We start from the raw sequence: 11,443 nt of genomic DNA on the forward strand, positions 1-11,443 counted from the left end.
AGTGCCAGGCCCTGGAGGACACACAGCTGTTGTGGCTCTTTCTCTGTCTCCCCCTCCAAAGGGGAAAAGTAGCCTGGAAGCAGTGTAATCACCTGCCCCACCCCGAAAAAATAAAAAGGGATCATGGGTCTGAATTCTGCACTGTGCCCCAGGAGCCAGCCTAGAAGAGCCGCCGGGTGGTGAGCAGCATCCTCTCCCGTGTCTGTCTGTAAGAAGCGTCTCCTGAGCCTGTCCCGGCCCAGCGTCCTGTCCCGGCCCAGCGTCCTGTCCCGGCCCAGCGTCCTCTCCTGGCCCAGCGTCTTCTCCCGGCCCAGCGTCCTCTCCCGGCCCAGCGTCCTCTCCTGCTTGCCTGCGGCCTGCTGGGCAGTTCCTCTGAGGAGACTGCCAGTGCCCTGGGTGAACAGGTTTATTCTCCTCAAGCTGAAGAGATAGATGCAGAAGGCATTCTTTATCTGTCTGGCCACTATGAAATGGATCACCACAGTTCACGAGCTCCGAGAAGCATAGACAGCAAACTCTCCATCTCTTTTCTTCTGTTTTGTTGCCAACAAGATTATCATTGTGGCAACTCTCTCTTTAATATGTTTACTTATTTATTTATCATTGATAGAGACAGACATTGGGGGAGGGAGAGAGACAAGGAGACAGTTGCAAACCTGCTTCACCACTTGTGGAGTGTCCTCCCCGACCCCCACAGGTGGGGACCAGGGACTTGAACCCGGGTCCTTGTCCACCATGATGTGTGTGCTTACCCAGGTGCGCCACCGCCTGGCCCTGAGCCTGAAAGTTTCTTTTACCCCCGGGGGCTCGTGTTCTTGAGGCGGAGGGTGAGAGCCAGCCAGGGAGGCTGCAACTGAGTACTGCTCTGCAGTTCCTGAAGCCCTCCCCCCCCCCCCCCCCGCGCTCCCATGTGGTTGCTGCCCGCAGTCCTTGTGCCTCGTAAAAGCTGTGTTGTACTGGCTGAGCTCTCTCCTCACCATCTGCTCTCCGCTTCTTGAGGGAAACACAGAGGGCGGCAGAGGGCAGAGCCTCAGAAATCAACTTGCTGGCTTCGGGCTGATTCTTCTATTGGACTTTGGTGTTAGAGGGAAGGCCACTACAAAGGGGAACCGTTGGGAACCTCATTCGGAGAAAGGAGAAGGCTAGAACCAATGAGAACAAACCCAGAAAGCTGAGCTCTTAGGGACAAGGCTGGGTGGTGAGCCTCCATCTTCCTCCCTGGGCATCACTCGTCTGAGTCCAGGAGGGAACAGGAGAAAGTGGCAGGTATGGCCAGACACAGAACACACCAGAAATAGACTCCTTGCTTCTTCCCACACAAAGACCCTCGCTTCTTCTGCTCTGTTCTTACCTTTGGGTTCCTGTTTACTAAGCATTTTGTTCTGTCTACTTTCTATCTTACCACCTTTCAGCCACCAAGTTGCAGATGCTACCATTATGCCATCCTGACTTCCCTGGGCAGATGACCTCACCCATGTGTCCTGGAGCCTCCCCTCCCCTGAGCCCTGCCCCACTAGGGAAAGACAGACACAGGCTGGGGGTGTGGATCCACCTGCCAACACCCATGTCCAGCAGAGAAGCAATGACAGAAGCCAGAACTCCATCAAGATCGTTGGTCCAGAGGGATAAAGAACAGGGAAGCTTCCAATGGAGAGGATGGAACATGGAGCTCTGGTGGTGGGGAGTGTGTGGATTTGTATCCCTGTGATCTTATAATCTTGTGAATCATTATTAAATCACTAATAAGAAATAAAAATAAAAGGAGGCAGCCAGATATCTTCAAATACCCACTTCTGCCTCTTACCTGGATATTAAGAACATGCCATGAAATGGAAAAGATCAGGGTGCTCTGTAAGAAACGGCCTGTCGTCAGCATTGCGCAAAATGCCAAAACACAGCATCTGTCTTCACACAGAGTCAGGTTCAGAGTCGGGGCTTTGCTCTGCAGATGGTGTAGACGGCCCTTTACTGAATTGTCTTTCTGTGCCTTCCTGAGTCTCTAAACCATCTCAAAGACAAACCAGTGTTTCAGACCATCTAAGAACCTTGGCTATTTAGTCTTTAGTCACATTTCTCATTGCAAAAAAAAAAAGGACTATGGTGAGTCTTTATATCCACGTCCTATTGTGCTTTATGAGAAATGAGTATGGGGTGGAGGGTAGATAGCATAATGGTTATGCAAACAGACTCATGCCTGAGGCTCCACAGTCCCAGGTTCAATCCCCCGCACCACCATAAGCCAGAGCTGAACAATGCTATGGTCAAAAAGAAAGAAAGAAAGAAAGAGAAAGAAAGAAAGAAAGAAAGAAAGAAAGAAAGAAAGAAAGAAAGAAAGAAAGAAAGAAAGAAAAGAAAAGAAATGAGTATCCCGGGAGACGGGCGGTAGCACAGCGGGTTAAGTGCACGTGGCGCAAAGTGCAAGGACCGGCATAAGGATCCTGGTTCGAGCCCCCGGCTCCCCACCTGCAGGGGAGTCGCTTCACAAGTGGTGAGGCAAGTCTGCAGGTATCTCTCTGTCTTCCCCTCCTCCCTCCATTTCTCTCTGTTCTATCCAACAACAACGACATCAATAACAACAACAACTACAACAATAAAACAACAAGAGCAACAAAAAGGAATAAATTAATTAAAAAAATAAAAAATAAATTACTAGAAAGAAAGAAAGAAAGAAAGAAAGAAAGAAAGAAAGAAAGAAAGAAAGAAAGAAAGAAAGGAGTATCTGATGAGCCAGATGTTCAAAATATATCTCTCACGTATGTTGGGCCTTCTTCCACAGATGCTGACTCACAGCTCCCCAGAAGACTGGACTTGCCCAGTTTCGCATATGGGAAAGGTCTCTGTGCTGCCCGCACGCAGCCCTTTGGGAAGCGCATAGGAGGGAGACTGACTCCGGGGAAACCAGCGTACACAGAGTCTTGCGTGGAGGGGCTGGCATCGGGGACTGTGAAGCCGCTGTGCAAGCACTGAGTCCCAGTGATAACCGTGACATGAAGGAAGGAAGGAAGGAAGGAAAGAAGGAAGGAAGGGAGCAAAGGATGCTGCCTTTAATGGAAGCGTAACATCTGTGTAAGTCAGCGTGAATGGCTGCAGTGCACAAGGACCCAGGTTCAAGGCCCTGGTCCCCACTTGCAGGGGTGAAGCTTCACAAGTGGTGAAGCAGGGCTGCAGGTGTCTCTCTGTCTCCTCCCTCCTTCTTCCCCGTCTCAGTTTCTCTCTGTCTCTATGCAATAATACATAAATAAGTAGGAAAGGCTCAGGTTTGTCTGCGTCTTAGGAAAAGCAGAAGGGAAGCTCCACACACTGTGAGGCAGGGCTGCAGGTGTCTCTTCTCTCCCTTTTTATCCTCTCCTGACTCACTTTCTCTCTTTCAAGTAAAATTATAATAATAAACGCATTGAATCTGAAATGAGTTTTTACATCAGCCAGTGAGGGCGACACCGAATTTCAGTCACAGCCACAGCTAGGCAGAGGGAAGCTCAAGGAGGTTCTGTTGAAGGAAGTCTGGGTCTTTGCTGTCAGAACTAAAAATATAGAGATACAGCTCTGACTGGATGGTGGGGATTAGTAGAATTTCGCTTCTGAATGTGAGCTTTAGAGATGTAAAGAGCACAGAGACAGAGAAGTTAAGAGGGGAGGGAGAGGTAGAGAGAGAGACAGAGACATACCTGCAGCCCTGCTTCACTACTTGTGGAGCTCACCCCCTGCAGGTGGGGAGTGGGGGCTTGAACCTAGGTCCTTGTGCACTGTAATATAAGCACTTAACCAGATGCGCCACCACCTGGCCCCCATTAAGTACTGATTCTGAAGGTGCTAGTTTTGTATGGCCTGGGAATGATGTTACAAATGCCCAAATGTCACGTGGCAGGAGAAAGGGCCCACGGCCCTGCTGGAAGCTACGGCCGCCCATGGCCTAGCAAGGCCACAAGGACGAGGAGCCCCTGACACACCCCACTTGCTCTGCTGTTTCGCTCTCTCACTTAGGTGGCGTGTAGAAAGCACATGGGGGCAGGCAGGGGTGCAACTGGCTATGCGCGCACACACACACAGTGTACAAGATCCAAGGTTCAAGCCCCTGGTCCCCACCTGCAGGAGGAAAGCTTAATGAGTGGTGAAGCAGGGCTACAGGTGTCTCTCTGTCTGTCTCCTTATTTATCTCTCCCTTCTTGATTTCTCTCTGTTTAGAGTGTACTGGCTGAGGTCCCTGTCCCAGGATGAACTGACTCACAGGCTGCTCAGTGTGCACAGGATGCTGTTGGGGTGCAGGGACTGTGCTGTGTCCCAGGCTGAGCTGTCTCACTGGCTGCTCAGTGTACACAGGATGCTGTTGGGGTGCAGTGGCTGTGCTGTGTCCTAGGCTGAACTGACTCACAGGCTGCTCAGTGTACACAGGATGCTGTTGGGGTGCAGGGACTGTGCTGTGTCCTAGGCTGAACTGTCTCATTGCTGCTCAGTGTACACAGGATGCTGTTGGGATGCAGGGACTGTGCTGTGTCCCAGGCTGAACTGTCTCACAGGCTGCTCAGTGTACACAGGATGCTGTTGGGGTGCAGTGGCTGTGCTGTGTCCTAGGCTGAATGTCTCACAGGCTGCTCAGTGTACACAGGATGCTGTTGGGGTGCAGTGGCTGTGCTGTGTCCTAGGCTGAACTGTCTCACTGGCTGCTCAGTGTACACAGGATGCTGTTGGGATGCAGGGACTGTGCTGTGTCCCAGGCTGAACTGTCTCACAGGCTGCTCAGTGTACACAGGATGCTGTTGGGGTGCAGTGGCTGTGCTGTGTCCTAGGCTGAACTGTCTCACAGGCTGCTCAGTGTACACAGGATGCTGTTGGGGTGCAGGGACTGTGCTGTGTCCCAGGCTGAACTGTCTCACTGGCTGCTCAGTGTACACAGGATGCTGTTGGGGTGCAGTGGCTGTGCTGTGTCCCAGGCTGAACTGACTCACAGGCTGCTCAGTGTACACAGGATGCTGTTGGGGTGCAGGGACTGTGCTGTGTCCCAGGCTGAACTGTCTCACAGGCTGCTCAGTGTACACAGGATGCTGTTGGGGTGCAGTGGCTGTGCTGTGTCCCAGGCTGAACTGACTCACAGGCTGCTCAGTGTACACAGGATGCTGTTGGGGTGCAGTGGCTGTGCTGTGTCCCAGGCTGAACTGTCTCATTGCTGCTCAGTGTGCACAGGATGCTGTTGGGGTGCAGTGGCTGTGCTGTGTCCCAGGCTGAACTGTCTCATTGCTGCTCAGTGTACACAGGATGCTGTTGGGGTGCAGTGGCTGTGCTGTGTCCCAGGATGAGCTGTCTCATTGCTGCTCAGTGTACACAGGATGCTGTTGGGGTGCAGTGACTGTGCTGTGTCCTAGGCTGAACTGACTCACAGGCTGCTCAGTGTACACAGGATGCTGTTGGGGTGCAGTGGCTGTGCTGTGTCCCAGGCTGAGCTGTCTCATTGCTGCTCAGTGTACACAGGATGCTGTTGGGGTGCAGGGGCTGTGCTGTGTCCCAGGCTGAGCTGTCTCACTGGCTGCTCAGTGTACACAGGATGCTGTTGGGGTGCAGTGGCTGTGCTGTGTCCCAGGCTGAACTGTCTCACTGGCTGCTCAGTGTACACAGGATGCTGTTGGGGTGCAGGGACTGTGCTGTGTCCCAGGCTGAACTGTCTCACAGGCTGCTCAGTGTACACAGGATGCTGTTGGGGTGCAGGGGCTGTGCTGTGTTCCAGGCTGAACTGTCTCACTGGCTGCTCAGTGTACACAGGATGCTGTTGGGGTGCAGGGACTGTGCTGTGTCCCAGGCTGAACTGTCTCACAGGCTGCTCAGTGTACACAGGATGCTGTTGGGGTGCAGTGACTGTGCAGTGTCCCAGGCTGAGCTGTCTCACAGGCTGCTCAGTGTACACAGGGTGCTGTTGGGGTGCAGTGGCTGTGCTGTGTCCCAGGCTGAACTGTCTCACTGGCTGCTCAGTGTACACAGGATGCTGTTGGGGTGCAGTGGCTGTGCTGTGTCCCAGGCTGAACTGACTCACAGGCTGCTCAGTGTACACAGGATGCTGTTGGGGTGCAGGGACTGTGCTGTGTCCCAGGCTGAGCTGTCTCACTGGCTGCTCAGTGTACACAGGATGCTGTTGGGGTGCAGGGACTGTGCTGTGTCCCAGGCTGAGCTGTCTCACTGGCTGCTCAGTGTACACAGGATGCTGTTGGGGTGCAGGGACTGTGCTGTGTCCCAGGCTGAACTGTCTCACAGGCTGCTCAGTGTACACAGGATGCTGTTGGGGTGCAGTGGCTGTGCTGTGTCCCAGGCTGAGCTGTCTCACAGGCTGCTCAGTGTACACAGGGTGCTGTTGGGGTGCAGGGACTGTGCTGTGTCCCAGGCTGAGCTGTCTCACTGGCTGCTCAGTGTACACAAGATGCTGTTGGGGTGCAGGGACTGTGCTGTGTCCCAGGCTGAACTGTCTCATTGCTGCTCAGTGTACACAGGATGCTGTTGGGGTGCAGGGACTGTGCTGTGTCCCAGGCTGAGCTGTCTCACTGGCTGCTCAGTGTACACAGGATGCTGTTGGGGTGCAGGGACTGTGCTGTGTCCCAGGCTTAAATGTCTCACAGGCTGCTCAGTGTACACAGGATGCTGTTGGGGTGCAGTGGCTGTGCTGTGTCCCAGGCTGAACTGTCTCATTGCTGCTCAGTGTACACAGGATGCTGTTGGGGTGCAGTGGCTGTGCTGTGTCCCAGGCTGAACTGTCTCACTGGCTGCTCAGTGTACACAGGAAGCTGTTGGGGTGCAGTGGCTGTGCTGTGTCCCAGGATGAACTGACTCACAGGCTGCTCAGTGTACACAGGGTGCTGTTGGGGTGCAGGGACTGTGCTGTGTCCCAGGCTGAACTGTCTCACAGGCTGCTCAGTGTACACAGGATGCTGTTGGGGTGCAGTGGCTGTGCTGTGTCCCAGGCTGAACTGTCTCACTGGCTGCTCAGTGTACACAGGATGCTGTTGGGGTGCAGGGACTGTGCTGTGTCCCAGGCTGAACTGTCTCACTGGCTGCTCAGTGTACACAGGGTGCTGTTGGGGTGCAGTGACTGTGCTGTGTCCCCCGCTGAACTGTCTCACAGGCTGCTCAGTGTACACAGGATGCTGTTGGGGTGCAGGGACTGTGCTGTGTCCCAGGCTGAACTGTCTCATTGCTGCTCAGTGTACACAGGATGCTGTTGGGGTGCAGTGGCTGTGCTGTGTCCCAGGATGAACTGACTCACAGACTGCTCAGTGTACACAGGATGCTGTTGGGGTGCAGGGACTGTGCTGTGTCCCAGGCTGAACTGTCTCACTGGCTGCTCAGTGTACACAGGATGCTGTTGGGGTGCAGTGGCTGTGCTGTGTCCCAGGATGAACTGTCTCACTGGCTGCTCAGTGTACACAGGATGCTGTTGGGGTGCAGTGGCTGTGCTGTGTCCTAGGCTGAACTGACTCACAGGCTGCTCAGTGTACACAGGATGCTGTTGGGGTGCAGGGACTGTGCTGTGTCCCAGGCTGAACTGTCTCACTGGCTGCTCAGTGTACACAGGATGCTGTTGGGGTGCAGTGGCTGTGCTGTGTCCCAGGCTGAACTGTCTCATTGCTGCTCAGTGTGCACAGGATGCTGTTGGGGTGCAGTGGCTGTGCTGTGTCCCAGGCTGAACTGTCTCATTGCTGCTCAGTGTACACAGGATGCTGTTGGGGTGCAGTGGCTGTGCTGTGTCCCAGGATGAGCTGTCTCATTGCTGCTCAGTGTACACAGGATGCTGTTGGGGTGCAGTGACTGTGCTGTGTCCTAGGCTGAACTGACTCACAGGCTGCTCAGTGTACACAGGATGCTGTTGGGGTGCAGTGGCTGTGCTGTGTCCCAGGCTGAGCTGTCTCATTGCTGCTCAGTGTACACAGGATGCTGTTGGGGTGCAGTGGCTGTGCTGTGTCCCAGGCTGAACTGTCTCACAGGCTGCTCAGTGTACACAGGATGCTGTTGGGGTGCAGTGGCTGTGCTGTGTCCCAGGCTGAACTGACTCACAGGCTTCTCAGTGTACACAGGATGCTGTTGGGGTGCAGTGGCTGTGCTGTGTCCCAGGCTGAACTGACTCACAGGCTACTCAGTGTACACAGGATGCTGTTGGGGTGCAGGGACTGTGCTGTGTCCCAGGCTGAACTGTCTCACAGGCTGCTCAGTGTACACAGGGTGCTGTTGGGGTGCAGTGGCTGTGCTGTGTCCCAGGCTGAACTGTCTCACTGGCTGCTCATTGTACACAGGATGCTGTTGGGGTGCAGTGGCTGTGCTGTGTCCCAGGCTGAACTGACTCACAGGCTGCTCAGTGTACACAGGATGCTGTTGGGGTGCAGTGGCTGTGCTGTGTCCCAGGCTGAACTGTCTCACAGGCTGCTCAGTGTACACAGGATGCTGTTGGGGTGCAGTGACTGTGCTGTGTCCCAGGCTGAGCTGTCTCACAGGCTGCTCAGTGTACACAGGATGCTGTTGGGGTGCAGGGGCTGTGCTGTGTCCTAGGCTGAACTGTCTCACTGGCTGCTCAGTGTACACAGGATGCTGTTGGGGTGCAGGGGCTGTGCTGTGTCCCAGGCTGAACTGTCTCACAGGCTGCTCAGTGTACACAAGATGCTGTTGGGGTGCAGGGACTGTGCTGTGTCCCAGGCTGAGCTGTCTCACTGGCTGCTCAGTGTACACAAGATGCTGTTGGGGTGCAGGGACTGTGCTGTGTCCCAGGCTGAACTGTCTCATTGCTGCTCAGTGTACACAGGATGCTGTTGGGGTGCAGGGACTGTGCTGTGTCCCAGGCTGAGCTGTCTCACTGGCTGCTCAGTGTAGACAGGATGCTGTTGGGGTGCAGGGACTGTGCTGTGTCCCAGGCTGAACTGTCTCATTGCTGCTCAGTGTACACAGGATGCTGTTGGGGTGCAGTGGCTGTGCTGTGTCCCAGGCTGAACTGTCTCACAGGCTGCTCAGTGTACACAGGATGCTGTTGGGGTGCAGTGGCTGTGCTGTGTCCTAGGCTGAACTGTCTCACAGGCTGCTCAGTGTACACAGGATGCTGTTGGGGTGCAGGGACTGTGCTGTGTCCCAGGCTGAACTGTCTCACAGGCTGCTCAGTGTACACAGGATGCTGTTGGGGTGCAGTGGCTGTGCTGTGTCCCAGGCTGAACTGTCTCACTGGCTGCTCAGTGTACACAGGGTGCTGTTAGGGTGCAGGGACTGTGCTGTGTCCCAGGCTGAGCTGTCTCACTGGCTGCTCAGTGTACACAGGATGCTGTTGGGGTGCAGTGACTGTGCTGTGTCCCCCGCTGAACTGTCTCACAGGCTGCTCAGTGTACACAGGATGCTGTTGGGGTGCAGGGACTGTGCTGTGTCCCAGGCTGAACTGTCTCATTGCTGCTCAGTGTACACAGGATGCTGTTGGGGTGCAGTGGCTGTGCTGTGTCCCAGGATGAACTGACTCACAGGCTGCTCAGTGTACACAGGATGCTGTTGGGGTGCAGGGACTGTGTTGTGTCCCAGGCTGAACTGTCTCACTGGCTGCTCAGTGTACACAGGATGCTGTTGGGGTGCAGTGGCTGTGCTGTGTCCCAGGCTGAACTGTCTCACTGGCTGCTCAGTGTACACAGGATGCTGTTGGGGTGCAGTGGCTGTGCTGTGTCCCAGGCTGAACTGTCTCATTGCTGCTCAGTGTGCACAGGATGCTGTTGGGGTGCAGTGGCTGTGCTGTGTCCCAGGCTGAACTGTCTCATTGCTGCTCAGTGTACACAGGATGCTGTTGGGGTGCAGTGGCTGTGCTGTGTCCCAGGATGAGCTGTCTCATTGCTGCTCAGTGTACACAGGATGCTGTTGGGGTGCAGTGACTGTGCTGTGTCCTAGGCTGAACTGACTCACAGGCTGCTCAGTGTACACAGGATGCTGTTGGGGTGCAGTGGCTGTGCTGTGTCCCAGGCTGAGCTGTCTCATTGCTGCTCAGTGTACACAGGATGCTGTTGGGGTGCAGGGGCTGTGCTGTGTCCCAGGCTGAGCTGTCTCACTGGCTGCTCAGTGTACACAGGATGCTGTTGGGGTGCAGTGGCTGTGCTGTGTCCCAGGCTGAACTGTCTCACAGGCTGCTCAGTGTACACAGGATGCTGTTGGGGTGCAGTGACTGTGCTGTGTCCCAGGCTGAGCTGTCTCACAGGCTGCTCAGTGTACACAGGGTGCTGTTGGGGTGCAGGGACTGTGCTGTGTCCCAGGCTGAGCTGTCTCACTGGCTGCTCAGTGTACACAAGATGCTGTTGGGGTGCAGGGACTGTGCTGTGTCCCAGGCTGAACTGTCTCATTGCTGCTCAGTGTACACAGGATGCTGTTGGGGTGCAGGGACTGTGCTGTGTCCCAGGCTGAGCTGTCTCACTGGCTGCTCAGTGTAGACAGGATGCTGTTGGGGTGCAGGGACTGTGCTGTGTCCCAGGCTGAACTGTCTCATTGCTGCTCAGTGTACACAGGATGCTGTTGGGGTGCTGTGGCTGTGCTGTGTCCCAGGCTGAACTGACTCACAGGCTGCTCAGTGTACACAGGATGCTGTTGGGGTGCAGGGGCTGTGCTGTGTTCCAGGCTGAACTGTCTCACAGGCTGCTCAGTGTACACAGGATGCTGTTGGGGTGCAGTGGCTGTGCTGTGTCCCAGGCTGAACTGTCTCATTGCTGCTCAGTGTGCACAGGATGCTGTTGGGGTGCAGGGGCTGTGCTGTGTCCCAGGCTGAACTGTCTCATTGCTGCTCAGTGTGCACAGGATGCTGTTGGGGTGCAGTGGCTGTGCTGTGTCCCAGGCTGAGCTGTCTCATTGCTGCTCAGTGTACACAGGATGCTGTTGGGGTGCACGGGCTGTGCTGTGTCCCAGGCTGAGCTGTCTCACTGGCTGCTCAGTGTACACAGGATGCTGTTGGGGTGCACGGGCTGTGCTGTGTCCCAGGCTGAACTGTCTCACAGGCTGCTCAGTGTACACAGGATGCTGTTGGGGTGCAGTGACTGTGCTGTGTCCCAGGCTGAGCTGTCTCACAGGCTGCTCAGTGTACACAGGGTGCTGTTGGGGTGCAGTGGCTGTGCTGTGTCCCAGGCTGAACTGTCTCACTGGCTGCTCAGTGTACACAGGATGCTGTTGGGGTGCAGTGGCTGTGCTGTGTCCCAGGCTGAACTGTCTCACTGGCTGCTCAGTGTACACAGGATGTTGTTGGGGTGCAGTGGCTGTGCTGTGTCCCAGGCTGAACTGTCTCACTGGCTGCTCAGTGTACACAGGACGCTGTTGGGGTGCAGTGGCTGTCCTCCCCTCAGGGAAGCCTCCAGAAATCCAGCTTGGTTTTCAGTCTAAGCTGTAACCACGATCAGACCATACCACTCCCTTGTCTATGGTAATGTCTTCCTCTGGCTTCTAGGCCTGTCCTGTGCCCCTCGCCCAGCCCCCC

Source organism: Erinaceus europaeus, chromosome 8, assembly GCF_950295315.1.
Source record: "Erinaceus europaeus chromosome 8, mEriEur2.1, whole genome shotgun sequence".
Classification (NCBI taxonomy): Eukaryota; Metazoa; Chordata; class Mammalia; order Eulipotyphla; family Erinaceidae; genus Erinaceus; species Erinaceus europaeus.